At 41.5% G+C, this 23,158-nt stretch overlaps 1 long non-coding RNA gene across 2 annotated transcripts in view; it reads right to left on the bottom strand.

Moving 5' to 3' along the window:
• The window catches only part of LOC102959087, a 93,837-nt gene that overhangs the window by 45,878 nt on the left and 24,801 nt on the right, over window positions 1-23,158 (bottom strand). For both annotated transcript variants that reach the window (XR_006210856.1, XR_006210857.1), the window contains 2 exons: window positions 7,541-7,667; window positions 5,360-5,530 (listed from right to left, as the gene is read on the bottom strand). This is a non-coding gene — a long non-coding RNA (uncharacterized LOC102959087). The remainder of the gene's footprint in view (window positions 1-5,359; window positions 5,531-7,540; window positions 7,668-23,158) is intronic.

Genomic DNA, 23,158 nt, shown 5'->3' with positions numbered 1-23,158 from the left:
GAAACATTTTAGATATATGTCTACTTTTTCAACCGCATATGTTATAAAATTTAAACATTATTTCCAGTGACAATTTAACATCTTAATTAACATATGCTCTAAGTGGAAAATACGCTGCCAATATCAAATTATTTCATGAAAAAAATGAAAACTATTTCAGCATTTTGTATATTAATTACACATTAAAATATTTTAGATATATTGAGTTAAATAATATATATTATTAATTTCCTATTTCTTTTTATTTTTGTAATATGTTTATTAAAAATGACAAATGTAGGGGCGCCTGGGTGGCTCAATCGGTTAAGTGTCCAACTTTGGCTCAGGTCATGATCTCACAGTTCGTGGGTTCAAGCCCCACATCGGGCTCTGGGCTGACAACTCAGAGCCTAGAGCCTGCTAAGGATTCTGTGTGTCTCTCTCTCTCTCTGCCCCTCCCCCATTCATGCTCTGTCTCTCTCTGTCTCAAAAAAATAAACGTTTAAAATAGTTTTTTTAAAGGATAAATGTGGCTCAGTTTATATTTCTATTAGACATCCCTGTTCTACATTACTCTGAAAGAGCATATTATTTGTATTTCTTTGTTCATGTTCAAAAAAGAACTCAAACCCCTCCAAGCTGAGGTTGCCAGTAGTTGACTTTTCTATCAAGCATACCTTAAGAAGGAAATATAGGGGCACCCGGGCGGCTCAGTCAGTTAAGTGTCTGACTTTGGCTCAGGTCATGATCTCACGGCCCATGGGTTCTAGCCCCACATCTGGCTCTGTGCTGACAGCTCAGAGCCTCGAGCCTGTTTTGGATTCTGTGTCTTCCTCTCTCTCTGCCCCTCCCCTGCTCACATTTGCCTCTCTCTCTCAAAAATAAATAAGCATTAAACAAAAATAATTTTTAAAAAAGGAGGAAAGATAAAGAAGGAAATATAGGGGCACCTGGGTGGCTCAGTCGGTTAAGTGTCTGACTCTTAATCTTGGCTCAGGTCATAATCTTGAGGTCCACACGCATCCAGCTCTGCACTGATGGTGTGGAGTTTGTTTGGTCTTCTCTCTCTCCCTCTTGCTCGGCCCTTACCCCACTGATGCTCGCTCTCTCTCTCTCTCTCTCTCTCAAAATAAATACATAGATTTTTTAAAAAGAAGAAAAGATAAAAACTGCCAAGAAGAGCAAGATCCCCGGCACTGCTCTCTCCTCGTGTCCCCTCCAGATTTAAGCAGAGCCTCATTCTTAGAAACAGTTTCCCTGCTGGAAGACACTCCCAAACAAGGAAATGGGACATTTCTGGAACATGTTAAATACAGGAAGAAATTCCTTCTCTTTTCTGCTTTTGTTTCAGACGAGTGGCCATCCGTCAGGTGGTTGCCCTATTTTGCTATTGCCCTAGTTGCCTGTGGTGGGACTGGTTACAGGGAAGACCGTTACCCTGTTCCTTCCGTCCTTCACAGGAAAAGAGGTACATACCAAACTGCATACACTCGAAAGCCTGTGTCAGAAATGAAATTACAGATAGCCTGGCCCTTCCCATCTCTCTCAAATTAACGAAGAGCTCAAAATTTGCATTCATGGTTTAAGAAATGAGAGTAGAATACATCATTTCTTCCCTCTTCTTCTTCGCCTGGCTAGCTCCTGCTAGTCAACTGAGGCTTCTCTCTTTCAGGAAACCTTCACAAATCCAACTGTTAAGTCAAAATGTCCTTTTCTCTATTTCAGTCATTTCCTGTGCCTCCTCCTTTCATATTCTTCACCACTCTCTAGGTTAAAGGTCCCCTAGAACCTGCTGAGGTGTGTTTCCCCATCATTGCCTAACATTCTCAAGGTAAAGGCCAACCTGCAAAGGACATCTTGACTCTGGAGTCTAATAGTTTGCGGGCCTGGAAAGAAGCAAGGAGCTAGCCTAGGGTCTACTACAGTGCTTAGCTAACCTCACCCATTCACATGCCACCTTCATGTCTTCTGCCACACCTGAGATCCTCCAGAACTCTTTTAATGTTTGTCTTTAAATCAACACACACTTGTAATGTGAATAAATGCGTTTAAAGAAGAATTAGGAGTGCCTGGGTGGCTCAGTCCATGAAGCATCCAACTCTTGATTTTGGCTCAGGTCATGATCCCAGGGTCATGGGATTGAACCCCACATCAGGCTCCATGCTAATTGTGGAGCCTGCTTGGGGTTCTCTCTCTCTCTTTCTCTCTTTCTCTCTCTCTCTCTGCCCCTCTCCTCTGCTTGTGCTCTCTCTCTCTCTCTAAAATAAAAACTAAAAATTTTTAAATGAAGAATTAAAGACATTACAGAAACTTAATATCGTTGCATCAATGGAAATGAATGTTCTTCCTATGCATTAAAAATACGTAACAATCAAGGGGCACCTGAGTGGCTCAGTCAGTTCACCTTCTGGCTTCGGCTCAGATCATGGTCTCGTGTTCGTGGGTTCAAGCCCCACATCAGGCTCTGTGCTGCCAGCTTGGAGCCCGGAGCCTCCTTTGAATTCTGTGTCTCCCTCTCTCTCTGCCCCTCCCCTGCTCACGCTCTGTCTCTGTCTCTAATAAAATAAAACGTTAAAAAAATATTTTTAAATATATAACAATCAAAATAAAAGATTTACCCATGTAGCATCTAAAATCCTCTCTTTTACCACCAACAGTGTGCCCATGAAATGGAGGAACAATGGTCTAGAATGTCAGTGGCAGACCAGATGAAAGTCTAATGTGCGGACTGGAGCCTATGAAAGTTCATGGCGAACTGATCCATATGGTTTAGGAGACCAGATAACGCTTTCTCTGAGCCACGGCCCACAGAGAGTGCAGATCCTCTCTCTGAACTCAGAGCTGAGGATGGTGGGGGAGGTGGGGGGTGGGAAATAGGGAAGCACAGATATCCAGTAAAGCCCAAGAAAAGCAAAAACGATCCCCCAAACTCATTCCCCACCCCACTCCACTGCCAGCTTCCAGCTTCCGGCTTCCAGCAGTGGTATCTGCCTGAGCAACATATTAAGAGTCTTGGGATGGATGAAGACTTTACTGGGGAGGCAAAAGGAAACAAGTATATGAAGTCTGAGGTTTAGACTTCGAGTGTGCTGTGTATCCCAAAGTGACCAGGTAGGTTTCTCAAGTGCTCTACACAAACCTCCCTCCCCAACCTCTTTCATCAAAGATCACATCTGGTGATAATTTCAAAATCCCCTTTAAACCAGGTTCTGCAGACAAAATCAATTCGGCTTGACTTTTTCTTCTAAGTCTTCTTTCTTCTTTGGGACTACTGTTTTTATCAGTATCATATAGTTACTCTTTGGCCAAGCATATGAGATGAAACAAAACTCCTCCTTTTGGAAATAGGATCTTAAAATTCCAAAACCTCAAATTTTATTAAAATCCCCTAGTTGTGTGTAATGACTTTAGATCTAGACCACAGTTTAGTTTTACATACATTGTCTTATTTCAGTCAACTCTCAAGTTGAAACAGAAAGAATGTGTTTTTTAAAAAGCTAAATTAAATAAAAAAATTTTTTAATGCTTATTTATTTTTGAGGGGCAGGGGGCAAAGAGAGAGAGGGAGACAAAGAATCCAAAGCAGGCTCCAGGCTCTGAGCTATCAACACAGATCTCACGATCTGTGAGATCATGACCAGAGCTGAAGGTGGACAGTTTAACTGACTGAGCCACCCAGGTGCCCCAAACATAAATTTTATATAATATATCTATAGGCAGTTAAGATGGTAAAGAGAGCTTCTGGTAGCTGAATGGGTAAGCGACAGTTTCCTTTATACCAAACAAAACTAAGGGGCTGCAAACAGGTTATTTTAGAGGCAGATTTCCAAGAAATGCCAATCACTCTCAGTTAACAGAAAGTTACACCCATATATTCTTAGAAATCTCTCGGTTCTCTCCTCACTACAGAGTGCTATGGTTATTTTCCTCTTTGAGGTGGTGTATATTAAATACACGTGGCTTGATCTGAAAATGTTAGGGGATTTTTGCAGTTTCCCAGCTTAGATGCACAGATACTATTAGAAATATTAAAAAAATATAATAAGAAATATTTAGCAGAAAAAAGTAAAGGCTTGACACATGTCCCAGATAATCTTTTGAATAGTTAAAATATTGTCCTAAAAATTAATAGTTCCTTAGAAGGAAACAATTATTTTCTTGGTAGAAAAAAATAAGTTGACAATAGTTATCTATTTTCAACGGTATAGTGGTTCTAACTCTTTTGCTGGAAACATTTGACAAATACTGCTTTTCTGGAACCCTTTTATAAAGTACAAAGGCAGTGTTAGCCTCACAGAAATTAATAAACAGAGAAAAGATGGGGCGCCTGGGTGGCTCAGTTGGTTAAGCGTCCGACTTCAGCTCAGGTCATGATCTCACGGTTTGTGAGTTCCAGCCCCACGTCGGGCTCTGTGCTGACAGCTCAGAGCCTGGAGCCTGCTTCGGATTCTGTGTCTCCCTCTCTCTCTGCCCCTCCTCCACTTGTGCCCTGTCTGTCTCTGTCTCTCAAATATGAATAAATGTAAAAAATTGTTTTTTAAATAATAAATAAAATAAAATAAACAGAGAAAAGAATTATTTTAATAAGTGGCAGAGGCCAATGGATATAAAATAATGTGTAATGTGTAAAAAAAAAAAAAAAAGGAAAGGGGGGCGCCTGGGTGGCTCAGTCGGTTAAGCGGCTGACTTCGGCTCAGGTCATGATCTCGTAGTCCGTGAGTTCGAGCCCCGCATCGGGCTCTGTGCTGACAGCTCAGAGCCTGGATCCTGTTTCGGATTCTGTGACTCCCTCTCTCTGACCCTCCCCCATTCATGCTCTGTCTCTCTCTGTCTCAAAAATAAATAAACATTAAAAAAAAAATTTTTTTTTTAAAAAAAAGGAAAGGTATATAACCACATTAATTTTTAAGGTTAATTGTACCATATTAACATGAACTTTCACATTCATGTTTTCTATCACAAAGATTTTAATATTCACTATCTCCTTTTAGTTTCTATAAAATAGGATTGCAATATTATGTTCAATTTAGCTATGAAAATATAGAAATCTAGAGAGGTTAAATAACATTCGTAGAGTTACAAAGCACAGTAGTAAGTTAAGCTGGGACAACCTGGGACTTTTATCCTCTGGCCAAGCGAAATTATCAAACTGTGGTTTGTCTTCATTCTGTATATTGACCTTACAAGTTAGGCTGTCTTGTGCGCCTGTCATTTTCCTTCTTTGGAACCTAATAATTCACTTGACCACAGTTCAAACGAAACCCCACTCATACACTACTATCTAATAACATTTATTTAGGCTCTGTGCTGGGCAATCCCTTGAGAGAGATACCATTATTCCCATTTTACTGATGACAAAACTAAGTCTTAAAGAACTTACATCACGTGTGCAGGGTCACACAGGCCAACGTGGTTAGAGAGGAGACAGCACCTGGCTCCAGCAAGCTGCCCAGCCGGCGTCTTTGCCCCTTCCCCAGACTCAGGTGGGGCTGCAGAACTCCGGGTCACTGTGCAGCTGACAGAACTGTTTGTGGACAGGCTAAGAAACGGACTACAAGCTAAAAAATTACTTGGGTGGATCACATTAATTGCTATATGACAAAAAAAAAATTATCCAAAAGAGTTCATCAGCCAATTAAGTGCTTATAATATCATACAAAGAAAATTGTTAGTAAATTGTTCCCAAACTTGGAGACAACCACTCTTAAAGGACCCAGAGGTGGGTTTCCTGGGTGGCTCAGTCGCTTAAGCGTCTGACTTCGGCTCAGGTCATGATATCACGGTTTGTGAGTTTGAGCCCCACGTCCGGCTTTGGGCTGACAGCTCAGAGCCTGGAGCCTGCTTTGGATTCTGTGTCTCCCTCTCTCTCTGCCCCTCCCCTGCTCATGCTCTGTCTGTCTCTCTCTCTCTCAATAACAAATAAACGTTAAAAAAAATTTTTTTAGAGGACCCAAAGGTATCCACAGTGATAGGTATGGTGCTGATCTTCTAAAGACTTATGATTCAACCCCAATTCTGTTTCAGACGGAAATGTATTTCCAACCTTCCTGTGTTCCTCAGGACTCTGCTCTATGCCTCCCTCTGAGTGCCGACAACAGCCTCACTTCTCCTACTGATGCACAGAGTCAAGCCGAGCCCTCTCTCTAACCCTGCTCTTGTTTGGGATCACACGTTCCCTGGACTGTTTGGGGCTACAAACAATATCAAATTGCATCTGAGAATACAAAAGTATGTAAGTAATACTGACTAGAAATAACTACTCTCTTTTGCAACCCGTAGCCCATGATCAGTGTTCAGTAAATATTTGTGGCATTGAACCCAATAATATCAAAAATAATCCAGAAGGAAGATTAGCCCAGAGTATGTAGGAATATGTAAGATTCACCATGGGTAATTGAACATTGAGTGTACTTCTTCTTCAAATCATAGAAATGGAAGAGGAATTAAAGATAATTACATCCCCTGAGCAACACAGGCCCAGAGATACACCGAAGGTCACAATGATGATTAGTGGCAAGTAGACCATGAAGCGATGCACTTTCTGCAACGTTGTCACTTGGAAATGTCATTTTAAAACTAAACTCAGTCACACTCTCAAATATGTGGTTCTCTCAAAACAGATCTCTAGATACATGTTTATTTAGGCCTTCACAAGCATATGCTTTTTAAATGCTGGATATTCCTAAATCTGGCCTCTGAGTCAAGAGACCTGAGTTTTAGTCTCAGTTTTTGACTAACCACTTGATAGTGAGTCACTTTAGCATACTGAAAATTAGTCTCCTGAACTGTAAATTAAGAGGCCAAATATATCTATTAGGTTGCAAATGACCAAAAATATATACATGCATATAATTTATATGTACATATATATGTACATTTATACATATATATTATATATATATGTATCAAACTGACTTCAGCAAAAAATGCAAACTGACTTATCTCTTGTAACTGAAGAATTTAGAAATGCACCTGTTTCAGGTGTGGCTTAATCCAGCGGCTTGAATAATGTCACCAGGATCTAATTTTCTTCCATCTCTCTCTTATGTTCCTATAAACTGGCTCTGCTTTCAGGCCCCGTGTGTCACAAGATGGCTGTCAGCTACTCTAGGCCTATGTGCTCCCAACTCAAGTCCTTTGGGTCAGGCAAAGTCAACAACTACACTGGACAAAATACCTTTTAGGTCACTTACACGTGCATTGATTTCTGGTTCTGTGAGCTTCTGTTAATGTCTATCTTAGGGTATAAGAATAAGTTAACTGTTTGGAGGAAACTCAGGCTCCTACTGCCATTTGCCATGACAAATAACAGGCACTTTATCATGTGCCCCACGCTTTAGTTCTGCCCGACTGTAGCTTCTTCCCTGTACTCTATCGTCACAGGTCCCTCTGCCCTTGTACACAGTCTTCCCTCTGTCTTAGATGCCTTGATTCTTCCTTATCTCTCCGAAAAATGTTTATACCCACTGCACCAAACTTTTCCCTGGGAAATCTTCCCTGATTACAGCCCTCCCCTCAAGTGAAACTGACCACTCGATTGTACTTAAACCTTCTCACTTACCTTGAAGGGCATGCATATCATATTGTATAGTGTTCACATGTTTGCATATCTTCTCCAAGGATTATTGGCATTTGAAAGGCAGGAACATCCTTATTCAACTTTACATCCTCAGGGCCACATGCAATGCCTGAAACATAGCAATCATTTGATAAACATTAATGATTCAATCAATGAATCAATGAACTTTAGTTCCTCCAAACTAGAACATTACTGACTCCCATTTTGTACCTAAAACATACAATTATGCTCTAAAACTCCACCTTTCAGATTCTTTGAATGAACCATACTTTCTCAAATCCAAGTTTGTGCATACTGTCGTATCTGCCTAGAATATCCTTCTCCCACTCCCTGCCTGATTCCCCAGTGTCACCTAATCAAATTTTCTTTTCCTTCAGCTCACAGTTCCTCAGGAATACCTCCCATGATCTCTTGAATTCAATTACGCCCCCGTGCATCCTGAACTTTTCCTTCCCTGACCCTTTTCACACCTACAGTTATTTCTTCAATGTTTGCCTTCCTTGAATGACTATAAGGTCCATGAGGGCCGGGACCCTACTGTCTTCACAGCTGTGAACAGGAAAACAGGACTGTGGAGTAGTCTGATTCAGTTTGGGAAGAATGAAGAAAAGGAGAATAGAAACAGATTCTGGACACTTGCCCATCTCCACTGACTCCTTTTACCTTCTTCATCTGGACCCCAACATACAGCCGGCTTTTGGACTTGTGTTTTATAGCTGAATATGGAACATTAAAGCCTGTTTCTTCTTATTTAAGATTTATAAGACATTTTAGGCTCCTTTCTCGGTAGATCATTGTAGTCTTTCAAAAAACAATCCAATCAATAAGTATTATGGAACTCCTGTGGCCAGCACGGAGAACTCTGTGGCCAGAGATGCTTTAGCCTGCTTTCGTATCTCACGTCTCTACATCCTTCCTAGACACATGGCTGCTTGTGTGTGTGTTCATCCTTTTCAGTTTCTTTTTATTTTTGTTTTAAAATTTTTTAACTTTATTTTTGAGAGAGAGAGAGACAGAGAGAGTGAGTGGGGAAGGGGCAGAGAGCGCGGGAGAGAGAGAATCTCAAGCAGGTTCCACACTGTCAGCACAGAGCCCGGTGTGGGCCCAAACTCACAAACGGTGAGATTGTGACCTGGAGCCGAAACCAAGCATCAGACACATAACCAACTGAGCTACCCAGGCGCCCCTTTTTCAGTTTCTTTTTAAATCGGCACTCTGTGGTCGCAGGAACACACTTCGGTGCTGTGTTAGGTGAGAAAGTTGAGATACTTGCTTACATGACTCAACGCAGCTCATGTTTTCTCTGAAGCTTCACTTATTCCCTCCCTCATTCTGACCACACCATTTTGGCAACACCACTAAGTACTGAAGATGGCAATGATTAAGTCCAGTCTCCTAAATAAAAGATGCACTATACATCTGTCTGTTTATAGTAAGAAAAATCCATGCTACGATCTGTCTGAACATAACAGCCTGTACCATTCCACAAGGAACACTCATGCTAAATTTTCCCTGACTTACAGAAAAAATGAGGATTCAAAAATTCTGTGCATCCTTGGAAACTGGGGTTTTTCTTCCAAAGCTGATTCTAGAGAAGGAGACTCTAACAAAAATCCTCACCTCCCAAATCCCTATGCTTTGAGGGGAATGCCCCACGCAGTTTGGAGTGACGTGATAAAGGATAAGCATAGAGTTTGGCAAATTCTCAAAAGCCAGAAGAGCAGCATTACCAAGGCAGAAAATGTAAGTTGAACGAGAATTTTAAACACATTAATGTTTACCTAGTAAATGTCAACTCTTTGTCACCCAGATGGTGCTGTAAAGGAAGTCAGGGGAGATTCAAATGGATAAAATCAGAATTGCTGGAGAGAAGTCAACATGAGCGATCTGAGAAAGAAGGCACTGGGAGGTCACCAGCCTTCCAGGGGAGGATTCAAAGCCTCAGACAAAATCAGTGACAGTTCAAAGAACTTCTGTCTCTAGGCGATTCTTCAAGGCAGTTTCTACCTGAAGGCCAAAAATGGCCCTTATTCCGGAATGAAGAGGCAGGGGTATGAGCCCACCCAGCATAGAATACATACATCACATAATGTTGTAAGCTAAGAGAGAAAAGGGAACATATAACCGAGTTTTCTTCTCTCGAGACGAAATCACATTTTACTAAAAATAATTTGGGCACTTCTTCCTCGTTTACCAAGCGTGTCGTATCGCGCTGCACGATAGAGATAGGTGCACCCCATTACTCTAAGGCATGTGGTTTCTGCAGAAGAACAGTTTCCATGTCCCAGGCCGTGAAAGGAAAACAAAATCACCATCTGTAGGAAAGTGATGATAGAACAAAGCTAATGAACCTGCTTGGAAATTACCCTTTAAAAAGTCTATTCCACCACAGAAGCTGCCTTTCCCCTTCCAAGAATGTCCAACATCTAAAAACTCGAGTACAGTCTCAGTTCAATTTCAAAGGGAGGTAGGAAATACTCAGAAAGGAATGCCTTTCTCTTGGTTAGAATCAAAGCTGCCTGTCTCCGTGAAAGATTTTAGACAGTTTCAAACTGCAATTCTCAGAGTCTAGCACCACTTTCCCGTGGATGTCTTCTGTCAACTCATCCAGGGGAACCTGGCAATCTTGGCTTAAGGCATGCCAGTCAGCTCAGCTCTGCAAATGAGCCAGGAGCTGGAGGCGTTCTTAAGCCTGGAGCAAGGAACTTGGTGGGTGGTCTAGAAGGGAATCCAGGCTTTGTAACAGAAAGATACAGAGATGGAGCTTCTGGCCATGAGAAGTTGCTGAGGGAGACCAACTCCAGGGAAAGATGCCAGTCCACATCAAGACTACATAATCACCGAAGAGAATCAGCCCAGGTGCCAGCCCAACGCTATAAATAAAGAATCTTGGCTTTATCAACGGGAAGCTCTTATTATCCTAGGGAATATGTTACACATACACAGATGAGCACACAGAGAAATACATCAAAGGTGTGGGTAACAATAAAACTTAACACACATCTAGCAATTACAGTTTTTAAAGTGCTTTTCCACAAATGACTTCACTGAATCTTCTCAGCTCCAGGGATGGAAGAAAGGCAGATATTTTATTATCCTGATCGCTGTGGCCGCCTTTCGGCTTTATCATGAGGCTAGAGATGAGATGTTAAGTGAAACTATCTTGCATGTGGCCACTCATCACATCATGAGACCACCCCAGGGATAAGAGGCCTGATCCCTCCACCCTGCACACAGGAGACAGACCATGCTCACATCCTTCATGACCCCAGTTCCCACACAGCGAGCCCACCCACACATGACCGGGCCAGATCCCACCTCAGACCTTCAGACATCTTTGTCACCAAATGACTCACTCCGTCTTTGGAATATCTGTGGTCAATTAATTTCAATCAAGGTTTCCACTCCTATAATCCTCCTATGCCAGAAGAAGGCCAGTTTACCTCCCCTGTTCTTAACCCCTTAATTTCTGTACTTCCTCTCTCTGGCTTCTCTCTTCAAACCACTATGCCTTCGGGAATCTCCTTACTTTATGTAAAAGGAAAAAAAAAAACTTAAAAGCAAAGCATCTCCCCACATTATGCTCTGTGTTTCACCTCCCATAGAACTAAGGGTAGGAGTGACAAGCTATGAGCTCTTTGATCTACTTTAGAACCACCAGAGTTCCACTCTGGTATCCATGCCATCTGATTATACTACCATGTACAATTCTACGTTTCTATCATCTGCTGACCTTCTGGTTACATTCTTTAGGGCAGGACACTCCTCTTTCCTCCTCAACCCCACTCCTGCCCACATCTAGAAAACTTCAGTATCTCTGCGGGCAATCCACCCAACACCTTCAATCAACTGTTCCTTGACCTCAAATACACAATAACACATCTCGCTTTCACTCAGCTTAGACTCCCCCACGCTGCCAGGGAAACATCCTGAACTTTGTCATCACCAAGAATGGCTCCACACCCAAAATCTTAACTGCAAACATTGCATTCTCTGACCCAGATGCCTTTCAGGATCCTCCCTTGCACACACCTAGTCCTCAAACTCACTGAGTCCTTCAGTTCCTGAGTCTTAATTTCCCCCACAGTCTCTCAGCCTTCCTCTAAAGAAACTACAAACAGTTGGGCATATGAACTACTCACCACCATTGTCCTCAAATCTATGCATGTATCTCCCTGTATTGAATTTATCAGGCCAACTCCCAACATAGGGTCAATGTCATCCTGGTACCTCAAAGCAGAACACTCCTGAAGAAAATGTTATAACTACTCAGATTATTGTCATGACAAACATATGGCATCTGATTTTAGAACTTCAGTACATCTCCTCAATCCTTTCACTTGATCAACTGTCCTTCCTACTTTCCTTGGCCATTATTTTAAACCTAAGTATCTCTATTGAGGACCCCTATCAGAGCCTGCCTCCCTACTCTAAGCAAACAACATAATCGTTTTCTTCACTGATAGAAAAAGGATGTACAGAAATGTAAGAGGAAAATTGTGGTATCGTAAGAGCAAACTTGCTTTGAAGAATCTTCTACCCTATGAGGCTATTAAAGAGAAAATTTCTCAATCCTCACCCTAGGCTCTCTTGTCTCCTCATTTTCAGAAGTATATATCATCTACTACTATAGCTCCAATTATCTCTTTTATGCAAAGGACTCTGAAGTCTCTATTAATCAGTCCAGACCTCTGTCCTAGATATCATTAAAACTTCATGGGGCGCCTGGGTGGTTCAGTCGGTTAAGCGTCTGACTTCGGCTCAGGTCACGATCCCGCGGTTCATGGGTTTGAGCCCCACATTGGGCTCTGTGCTGGCAGCTCAGAGCCTGGAGCCTGCTTCGGATTCTGTGTCTCCCTCTCTCTCTGCCCCTCCCCCACTCATGGGTCTCTCTGTCTCAGAAATAAACATAAAAAAAATTTAAAAATAAATAAACATTTTTTAATTTTTTTAATTAAATAATAAAATAAAACTTCAACTCAAAATTTCCACTTATATACCTATCAACAAAGCACCTCAGATCCTCATGTCCAAAATTGACATTTGACATCTTTCTCTGTATGTCCATCTCTCTGTGTGGTTCTCTCTCTCTCTCTCTCTCTGTCACACACACACACACACACACACACACACACACACACACACACATCATTTCTCTTATCTCCTCCTGAATAAAAGGCATCACCACCCAGTTGCCTGAGATAGAAACCTGGTAGTCATCCTGCCTCCTCCCTCTGCCTCACCCAATTCATCAACAATTTCTACTAATATTATCTCCTGCCTTCCCTCAAATCCAATTACTTCCCCCTGTTCAAATAATGAACGACAACCTAGTTCAAATAAGGAAACTAGAGCTGGAAGAGAGGTTAAGACATTGCACAATGTCACACAATTAGTATGACAAAGCCACCTCAGACTCCCATCTGCTTCCAAAACCCTTGCTTGAAACTAGAGAATACTGTCTCACTTGGGGGAACTCTCAGAGCCAAAGATATCTCCAAGAAATACATATTAGACTATTTCAACCACAAGATGGTCCAGATCCCAAGTGAAGAAGGCACTGGGGGGTAATCAGCTTTGCAGGGAAGCACTTAGAGCCTCAAACAAAACCAATAGTTCAGAGAACTTCTGTGTTCAGATTTTCCTTGGGGTAGTTTCTACAGAAAGACCAAAAAATGGGCCTATGACCAGAAGGAAGAGATAGGGGTACAAACTGATGCTGAATAAAAAAAGCCATTGATGTGACCATGGATGAGCATGTGTCATGAATGAGAATAATCCTTTGTTTTTTAAGTGTTACTGAGATTCTGAGGTTCTTGTTACCACAGCATAACCTGGCTTATCTTGACTGATTCAATATCTTTCTGTTTTCATTCATGCTTGTGTGGTACTCTCACTATCAAATCCAAAAAGAAACAAATATTTGAAAGGGCTGCAAAGAATAGTTCTCTCCGGGAATTTTTTTCTAATAATTCTTTTTGTTTTCCTGTTAAGTTCATGTTTCTCCCTGGTTTCTCTCTTTATATTTCTGATGTCAGTGAAGATGACCATCAGAGAGACTGAGAAGGGGAGAAAATGAAATGAACGGCAATTTTTGGGCAGCCCTCCCAGATAAAATTACATAAGAATACACCTTGAGTCCTATGGAAGGTAGGTAAATAGGATTGATTCATTAAACTACACCACCTTTCTAGGGCTCTATTCTTTATGTCTTCTTGAGTGTGGTCAGCCAAAATATTCTATGAACTAGAAGCTGCCACGACTTTTGTTCAGTGGTGCAGTGTTCTAAATTACTTTCGGTTAAAAACATGGGCTTTGGAGTCCAGCAGAAATAAGTTCACATCTTGGTTCTCTGCCACTTCCCATCTGTGTGACCTTAAGCGGGTCAAAAATGAAGGCAATGACAGTATCCACCCCAGAGGGCCACTGTGAGGTTTAAACCAGCAGTGAATATACAGTGTTTATTACAGTGCATGACAAGGTTGAATAGATGCTGTTGAGTCCTACTAGCAGTAGGAATACTATTATTTTTATCGTTACTGTCATTTTCACTATTATGACAGATACACGAGGACATGTATTTGTGTACCTAATCCACAGCAGCTTGGTCTGAAAGGCGAGGGAATGTGAAAACTCTTTTGGAAGATGTGAAAAACAGATTGCAACGTGCGTGCAAACTGAAGAAAACAAGGTTCTTCTGGACAACTTGGGAGTTAATTTCTGGAAAGGAATCAAGAGACGATCTCCAGAAAATCAATTTTTTAAATTTAATATTTATTTTTGTCTCAACAATTCATGTGCATTTGGAGGCAAATCTTACCACCATGAGGCTTATAACAAAAACCAACAGCCACTTGTGTGGGGTGGGGTAGAAGTGAACTCACAATATGTGTTATTAAATGGTAAGGCCATATGTCGAGTGACTCCAAGTTCAGGGGACCCTAAGCAACTAGGTGGATGGCGAGCCCATTAACTAAGATGGGAAAGACTGGTGGAAGAGGAGGATTTCCAGCAGCAAAGCAGAGGAGTTTGGGTGGAGGCTAAGAATCAAGAGTTCTAATCCGGGCCTACAAATTATCACAGTGGAGATGTCCAGCAGACAATTTGATATATAGCCTAGAGGTCAGGGCATGGGTCAAGGGAGAGTTATGGATCTAGAGGCCACTGTCATGTAGATGTTAAATATTTAGTATTTAAATGATAGCAAGTTAGGAGAAAAGAGCTAAAAATGGGATGCTGAAGCCATTCAATATGTAGAGCTCAGGCTGAGGAAGAACAGCCAGGAAAGGTGACTGAGAAGCAGTGGTAAGACTAGTGAAGAGCCAGGGGGGAGCCATGGTTCTGCAGTAAACAGTGGTTCAAGGAGGGTGGCACGCTCAACTGTGTGCATGAGACTCAGTACTCATTATATAAACCCAGCCACCCTCATTTCCCTGCCCCTACCCTGCTTGGCAATAGTCATAGTTCCCTTCAACTTTCTCACAGCTGCACTTTGGCTCTTATTATTCTCTTGCATTGGAATGCCTCCTCATCTGCCAAGATTCTATCCTCATGACCCAGCAAGAATGCCATGACCTTGGTAATGCATATCTTGACTCCACTAATAAAATAGGACCTCTTCCCCCAGTATATCCCATAGCGTGTTGTATACCATATTTTATTTTGCCTTGTGCTATATTTACATGTAGTCTCTCTTCATCCTTCCTGTACCCCAGTTGGACTATAGTGGAGGCCCCCAAACCCTCATAACATAGCAGAATGTTTGGTATGCACAAGGTGCTCAATGAAGATTTTCCTTTTTTTAAGTTTATTTATTTACTTTAAGAGAGAGATTCGGGGGGTGGGAGGGCCAGAGAAAGAGGGAGAGAGAGAATCCCAAGCAGCCTCATCATGGGCCTCACAGGGCTCCATCCCATGAATTGTGAGATCATGACCTGAGTCTAAACCAAGAGTTGGATGCTTAACCAACTGAGCCATCCAGGTGACTCATTGCAGTGAAGATTTGCAATGAGTCAAATCCAAAAATACCTAACTCACGTCTGGAGAAGTATCTGCAAAGGACAAAATCTTTTATGACTTTAGATTTCTGTTTTCCAGCACATGCATCATTTGCACTCAAGCCCAGGAATTATTTACACATTTTCCTGTTCCTCTATAGGAAAATGGTGGGAGTGATCATTCTTGGGAAACAAACTTTTTTTTTAATATCTTTCTTTTTTTCCAGACTATGTGACTGAAAAACAGGGTAATGAAAGCAAAGCTCTTGCCACAGGCCTTGGTTATGTATCTCCTGAGCTAATGGCTATTTTAAAACCCATTTCGGTTTCTTCCAGATCTCAGGTCTGAAAATAGAATAACAAATCACAAAAGTCTCATGGATGAAGCAACCTTTGTGATCCCTGAGCCTCACACTAAAAACTAGAAAGATTATACTAATCCAAGCCTTGGGTTAAAAGTCAGGCAGAAGTTCTTGAATGTTCTTGCTTCAAACATCAACATGTACTTGTATTCTCTCACACTGGGGAGGAAGAGTGTGGTAGAAAGAAATCCTCTGGAAGGTAGCTCTGGTCAAGAGTTGAAGGAAGAAGAGAGAGAGAGAGAAAAAACAGGTTATCAATGGTAAACACAGAATCAAAGCTTTATGAACCAAACAGAATTTCCACAGGCCTAACTATTAATGAGAATTATCTGCTCAGCTGCTATGTACAACATGCTGTAAAAATGGCTGGGGTTTACGGCAAGAATGTTAAATATTATGATTTCCTTTATCCCCTCTTCTCTTGTGTACTAGGTTGTACCTCAACTGTCTTCCAAACTAACCGCTCTTTCGTGGTCAATGACAATTCAGAAACACAGATCCTTAAACTTTAGCTAAAAATTCCAGGTCTTTACAGATCTTTGAAGATACACAAATAGCCTAGTGATTAAGGATATACATCCTTTTTAAATTCTATTCCAGACCCACGACATATGAACTATGTGGTCATCCAAATTGGTTGTCTGTGTTAAGATTCCTACCTCCTGTGCTTTCAGACTCACGTGTTCAGGATTGGAAAAATTTCTGAGAGTACAAGGTGACACTTATTGCCAATGCCCAGTAGTAGACTGCGTAAGCATAAATAATCAAACTCAACTCCCTTTGCTTGCTAACATTTTCTCACAAGACTAAAAAGTTCAGTAACCTCCTTTTCTTAATGGTGGCGCCACTTCAACCACACTCTGGAAGGTATTGGTTTCCTTAAGTACAATGTGGAACCATCAGAATAAAAGGGCAGCATGAGGGAAAACGACAGTATGGGGCTTTGTGGCCTATCAATTTAGTTGCTCATAAGAGAATCTGGGAGGGGGAAACCCCCAAAAGATTAGTCACTTCATTTTGTGTTGCAGAGCTCAATTCAGGTTAACAAAGCATTTGCCAACAAAGGAGATGGGAGAATGGCAGTATTCACTTGCTCTGGACTGAATAAACAAATGTGGGATTTGTGGGCTGACTAATGTCCTGGGATAAACCAGGCAGTCAGCCAAATTCTAGGAGTTTTGATGAAAAGACAGCAAGCCCACACTTTTCTTCTTGGAAAGTGCTCCATGGGAGTATTGATGTCCACCAGGCAGCCTGAGCCCTCAGCTCGCCTTAAAAGTTTTGCCCATGTTCAGCCACAGGGAATTCTCAATGCCTCCGTAATCAAAGACCTAGATCAAGTGATAGAAGCTGCATTCCTTCTTCTTGGAAAGTGTTAAATATGCCCTTCATCTCCTTTTAGAAATGTGTTATCACTGTCCCTTTTAAAATACTACATTACCCGGAAATTATACAGGTAGGCCACTAAAAGGTGACTCTGGTTCTATCTGGTTCCACTCATTCATTCATTTCATTCATTGGGCACTTTCCATATGCTCTGGATGCCATCTAAGTCTCTGAGGATAAAGTAATGACTGAATCAGACCACAGTAAATGCCCTCGGGAAGCCCCCAGACAACCTTGAAATCTTTAAGAGCAATGGAAAAGTAATAAAGCCTTATAATTTTATTTTTGGTTGGAGGAAAGTGTTAAAATTTGCAATTATTTTTATTGGGAAAGGCAATAAATCCTTCAATTAAAGACATACAACATAAATTTGTAGGGATGTCAGAAATTAGAATAAGGGCTTGCCCTTTATTTCTACCATGTTATTAGGACCATATAACCATGGTCTAGACTAAAGTTGATTTTATTACAAACTGCAGCTCCTGAAATGTCAAGGATTAAGTTTCACGGGCTCTTAAAGAAAGAAAAACTTCCCGGCAGCAGCTGATACAGACTCCTTTAAATCTATAAATCTGGCTTATCTACCCAGATCAGAAACATATATGGTACCCGCATGGAATGATTCAGTGTGAGCATAATATACACTAGGGGGAGAGAGTTCACTGTGGTAACTGACAGAGAGCATCTTAAGAGTCTCCACAAAAGTCTCCAAACTTCCTCGAAATTTCAAGTCTTCAGTGGTATTTACCTGCATCAGAACTTTCATACTTCTGTTATGAAGACTAATCTTCAGACTTATTAATGCTCCAGAGTGACAGCAGGAGGCTGCCAAATGACAAATGTAGAGAATTTGTTTTAGGAGGCATTATGAGTAACTGCATTTAGGAGAAAACTAGATTAGCAAAGATTTTAGGCAGATTCTTTCACACACACACACACACACACAACCTGGCAAGGAATCTTGACGAAGTCATCAAACCGATACCAAGTTTAACCTACTTACATTAGTCTTATAAACACAATTCGGCAAAAATGACGGTATTGCAAAATCAAGGTTTGGAAAAGGAGGGTAACTCCTTCTTACCTACTATGAAGGCAGGAGGGAGAGTTGAAAGGGCAAGCTATAGACAAACTGGGAAAGAGCTATTGCAGGCTTAAAAACTGGGAAGGAACACCGGAGACTGGGGTTGGATGATAAGCAGGCAGCAGAAACCACCCACAAAAACTCTGACCAGTGGCTCAGTGTGAGCCTTGAAGGAACAAGAGGACGCCTAACAGCCCACAAACCAGAGGAAGGCCTGCACGGGAAGTGGAGAGGGAAGGTGCAGAGCTATGGACTCCCGCACAGGATGAAGCCAGTCCATGTGAGGTTCAAGAAAACCAAGAAGGCAATACAAGCATCAGAGTGCTTCCTGATGTCATTAACTCAGGACCACATCCTGATTTCACACAACATGGGACCATAGGAAAGCCATACAAACTGGGGTCATTTTTGAAAACATGTCACAGACAATCAGCATCCTCTTGGAGTACTTTGCTGGCTGGATCCCACTGAGGTGAGCGATTTGACGGGAAGCGTCCAGTTTCCCAGAAAAATGAGACAAACAGCTTGACTTGACAAGTAGCATGAAGTAGCATAAAGAGCTTCCCCAGACAGTGCCAGAGAATTTGGTGCCAAAAGCCTGAGGTGGTTATTAGAAAATGGTTACCGCCCCTGATTGGCTGACTACAGCCTCTTCATCACCAGAAAAAAGCCACGGCAGAATCCAGCCAAAGCAATCACTGCTCCCTTGGGAAGCATTCGCTGTTCACCGTGAGCTCTTGCTAACATCCCTGCTGTTTGCAAAGTGGCGAGACAGGGCAGTGACAGCAATTCCTGTCGTCAGTTAAGGAGAGATTGCCCAGTGGGATTTTAACTTTTAATTGGATTTCAGCCACGCTGTTTCCTTTGGTTACTTATCAGCTGGGAATCCTTTGGCGCCAAGTTCAAGTGCAGTTCCCTTCCACAGTCTTCAGAGCAGTATGGAGGAAGAAAAATTGCCAAGGGGTCAGAACACCCCAGCTCTATCCCTAATCAGCTGCAAGGCCTTTGGCTGAGTCAAGTTGCTTCTTCCCTGTGCCCCCTATTCCTTTAGTTATAAAATAGGAAACATAAAACCCACCTCACAGGGGTGCCTGGGTGGCTCGGTCGGTTAAGCATCCAACTTCGGCTCAGGTCACGATCTCGCAGTCCGTGAGTTCGAGCCCCGCATCAGGCTCTGTGTTGACAGCTCAGAGCCTCGAGCCTGTTTTGGATTCTGTGTCTCCCTCTCTCTCTTCCCCTCCCCTGTTCATGCTCTGTCTCTCTCTGTCTCAAAAATAAATAAACGTTAAAAAAATTTTAAAAATAAAATTAAATTAAAAAATATAAAAAATAAAACCCACCTCACATGCTTATAAAGTCGGAGAGAACAGATGAGCAAAAGGTTACAGAAGGTATAGCATATAAACTTACATATGTGTGTGTGTGTGTGTGTACATACAACTTTTTAAAAAATATTTTTATTTATTTTTGAGAGAGAGAGAGAGAGAGCACGAGGTGGGGAGGGGCAAAGAGACAGGGAGACACAGAATCTGAAGCAGGCTCCAGGCTCTGAGCTGTCAGCACACGGCTGACATGGGGCTCGAACTCGTGAACTGTGAGATCATGACCTGAGCTGGAGCCAGACGCTTAACTGACTGAGCCACCCAGGCATCCCTGTATGTACAACTTTTTTAATGTTTTCCAATTGCATGAAAGAGAAGTGTAGATTGACCAAGCACCTGAGTAAATTAAGTGATACAGTAAAACCTTGGATTGCAAGTAACTTGTTCTGTGAGTGTTCCACAAGACGAACAAACATGTCTAATAAATTTTAACTTGATAAATGAGTGATATCTTGCAATACGAGTAGTATGTGACGCCGACAGTCACATGATCACAACTGAGCCAATGGTTCTTCTCTCTCTCTCTCTCTCTCTCTCTCTCTCCCACTGAGGGATTGTGGGTGATTGTCAATGCAATGTCACATTTCCGTGAAATCCTCAAAAGGAGGCAAAAGCAAGTGTCATTGGATAGGTTCCTTGTTAAAGTTGCACGAAAAGAGAAAGATTCCATTGAGCCAATAGATGGCAGTGATTCCGTTAATGATAGTGAAAGTTGTCCTACGTAATAACCTTCTTCTCTCTTGTCTCCCTCACACCAGCCACGAAGGTTTTCAAAGGTAAGTGCAGGTTAATTTGCTTATTTTTCTTTACATTTTGTATTTTCTTTATTATTTTATATTACATTACAGTGATCATTTTTATATGAATATTTTTGGGTTGTGAAGGAATCACCTGAGTTTCCATCATTTCTTATGGGGAAATTCGCTATGATATACAAGTGCTTTGGATTGCAAGCATGTCCCCAGAACAAATTCTGCTCACAAACCAAAGTGTTACTGTACAGACAATCTAGGTATTTTAGAACAAACATGCCACCCTTGGTTTTAGGGGAAAAGACAGTTGTCTAAATTGTTCAGACCATTTTTCTTCTCTAAGTCTTTGTCATGAAGTCTGCGGAAGACTGACTTTTGTGATTGCAAAGAGGTCAGAAACCAAGTATTATGAGGGAAAAGCAGGAAGAGCAACTGATTATTAAATGTTTACTACATGCTGGCCAATCTGTGAGGTCCTTTACAGATATTATTTCACTTCGTCTTCATTACAATCCCGTGAAATACGTATTATTTAATAACATTATACAGCCTAAGCTTATGAGCAAATGTATCATCTGAACTGACTGATACTGAAATTAAAATCTGTCTCACTCTGGGGCTTCATCTGAATTAGAGCCATTCTAGCTCCCCATGAAGGAAACTATGTTTCTCTTTTGTCTCTGCTTGAGGCTTTGGCATTTTTTTAATTTTAATGTTTGATTTATTTTTGAGAGAGAGAGAGACAGAATGCAAGCAGGGGAGGGGCACAGAGGTGGGGAGACACAGACTTTGAAGCAGGCTCCAGGCTCTGAGCTGTCAGCCCAGAGCCCGACGTGGGGCTCGAACCCATGAACCATGAGATCTTGACCTGAGCCGAGGTTGGACGCTCAACCTACTGAGCCACTCAGGCGCCCTGAGGCTTTGGCATTTTGCCTTGCTATTAAATGTTGGACCATGTGCTCCAGCTGGTCTGTGGGTCAGTCCCTATGTGGCCCTTCATGAAAGAGCAGACAGTTACTGGAGGGTGACATGGGGGAGCAGTGTGAAAGAAAAGCTCCAAAAGGAGGAGACAAAGAAGCTTCGTGAGTAAAGCACCTATGGGACCCAGTTCTGAAGGGCAGCATTTCTTGGGTAAATGCCCAAGGAATTTTCTTACATTCTCTTACAGGAATTCTCTTACATTCTCTTACATTTTCTTACAGGAAGAAATTTTCTTACATTCTCTGGTCATTCCACTTAGATAAAAACTACCCTTCGGATGTAGCAATGAGCTGTTTTGTAAATTTATCCAATTAGGATTAATGTCTAAAAAGTTGTTTCCTGTCTCCACCCACTCCCTCAGGTGGTTGTTTTGGGGTTAGATACGTTCCAAATAGGCATATAATTTTTGTCATAAAAAGAAGTATTGACTCAGGAAAGTGTCTAATATGCTTCACCAGAATGCTCTAACCCTAGAAGAACTTCACAGCATATTAGCTTAGTTATTAGAAAGTATTTAGAAACACCAATTGGGATGATTTTAACAATAGCATTTTAAAAGTGGAGTAATAGTAATATCTGAAGAGTTGATATTTGTTGAGCCTTCACACAATGAAAAGCACAGTATTACACCTCTTACCCACATTATTTCTTTTGGCTTTTGCAATATCCCTATGAGACAAGCACTGTTAGGATTCTCATTTTCAAATAAGATTAAGTTTGTCATCAATATTTCTCATTGTCAAAATGCTCACCAAAGTGACAAAGGAGGGTAGAGTTGAGGCTAAAGCCATGGAACATTTTCACATATCCACCCCTTCCAGCATCCCCACTTTTCCAGTGTTCTCCCAAATATCTTATTCCGTCACCCAAGGCAGTCCAAAAATCCATTCATTTGTCCTACTGCTTTGCTGAAATGGATTGCTGACTCAGTATATTTCATGAAATTATCCCCAAAAGAGCCAAAACAAAACAAAACAAACACAGAAAAACCTTAAAAGAGGCAAGTAAAGACAATTAACTGAAAAGGACTTGGGAATGAACCATTACTCCAAGAAAAGGGTATATGCAATTTATGACATTGATTGTGAAACCTAATAATCCAATGGAGAATCCTAATGACCAGACTTGCCCCATAAGCAGTCTCTTTCAAGCAATTCAATAAAATTATTCCACTGGAGTTATACAAAAGACAAGTAAAAAAAGAGATTTTGTTGAGAAATGCAGGATCAGGAGAGTTAGACCAATATGATGAGCCAATATGGTATGTGTCCTTTGGCCAACTCCCTCACCCCTTAGGGCCTGACCCAGCTGAGAGATTTCCTACCAGCATCAACCTTAGAGGTACACAACCTGGGGCAGTGAGGTTAGTACAGAAAGACATTTACAGGATGATAGTGACAAGCTAATTGTTGATGAAATCCAGCTCTAAACTATACCCAGTAATCTACATCATCCTTGGGTTTCCAATATAATATTTGTTCATCTAGCATCTAAGCACAGAAAAGCTGTATCTCAAAATCTCCTTAAAGGGAAAATATTTAGGAGGAAGTTCTATAGCAGGACCCTGTTTCTTTTCCACTGTTGTTGTTACTAATTGGCTATGTTTTATAACATACTTTCTTTGATGAAGACAGTATGAATCATAAAATGATATAA

This window comes from Panthera tigris, chromosome D4, assembly GCF_018350195.1.
Source record: "Panthera tigris isolate Pti1 chromosome D4, P.tigris_Pti1_mat1.1, whole genome shotgun sequence".
In the NCBI taxonomy this organism is placed as follows: domain Eukaryota; kingdom Metazoa; phylum Chordata; class Mammalia; order Carnivora; family Felidae; genus Panthera; species Panthera tigris.
The sequence above is the reverse complement of the archived record's forward strand: the minus strand, read 5'-3'. Positions and strand labels throughout refer to the sequence as shown.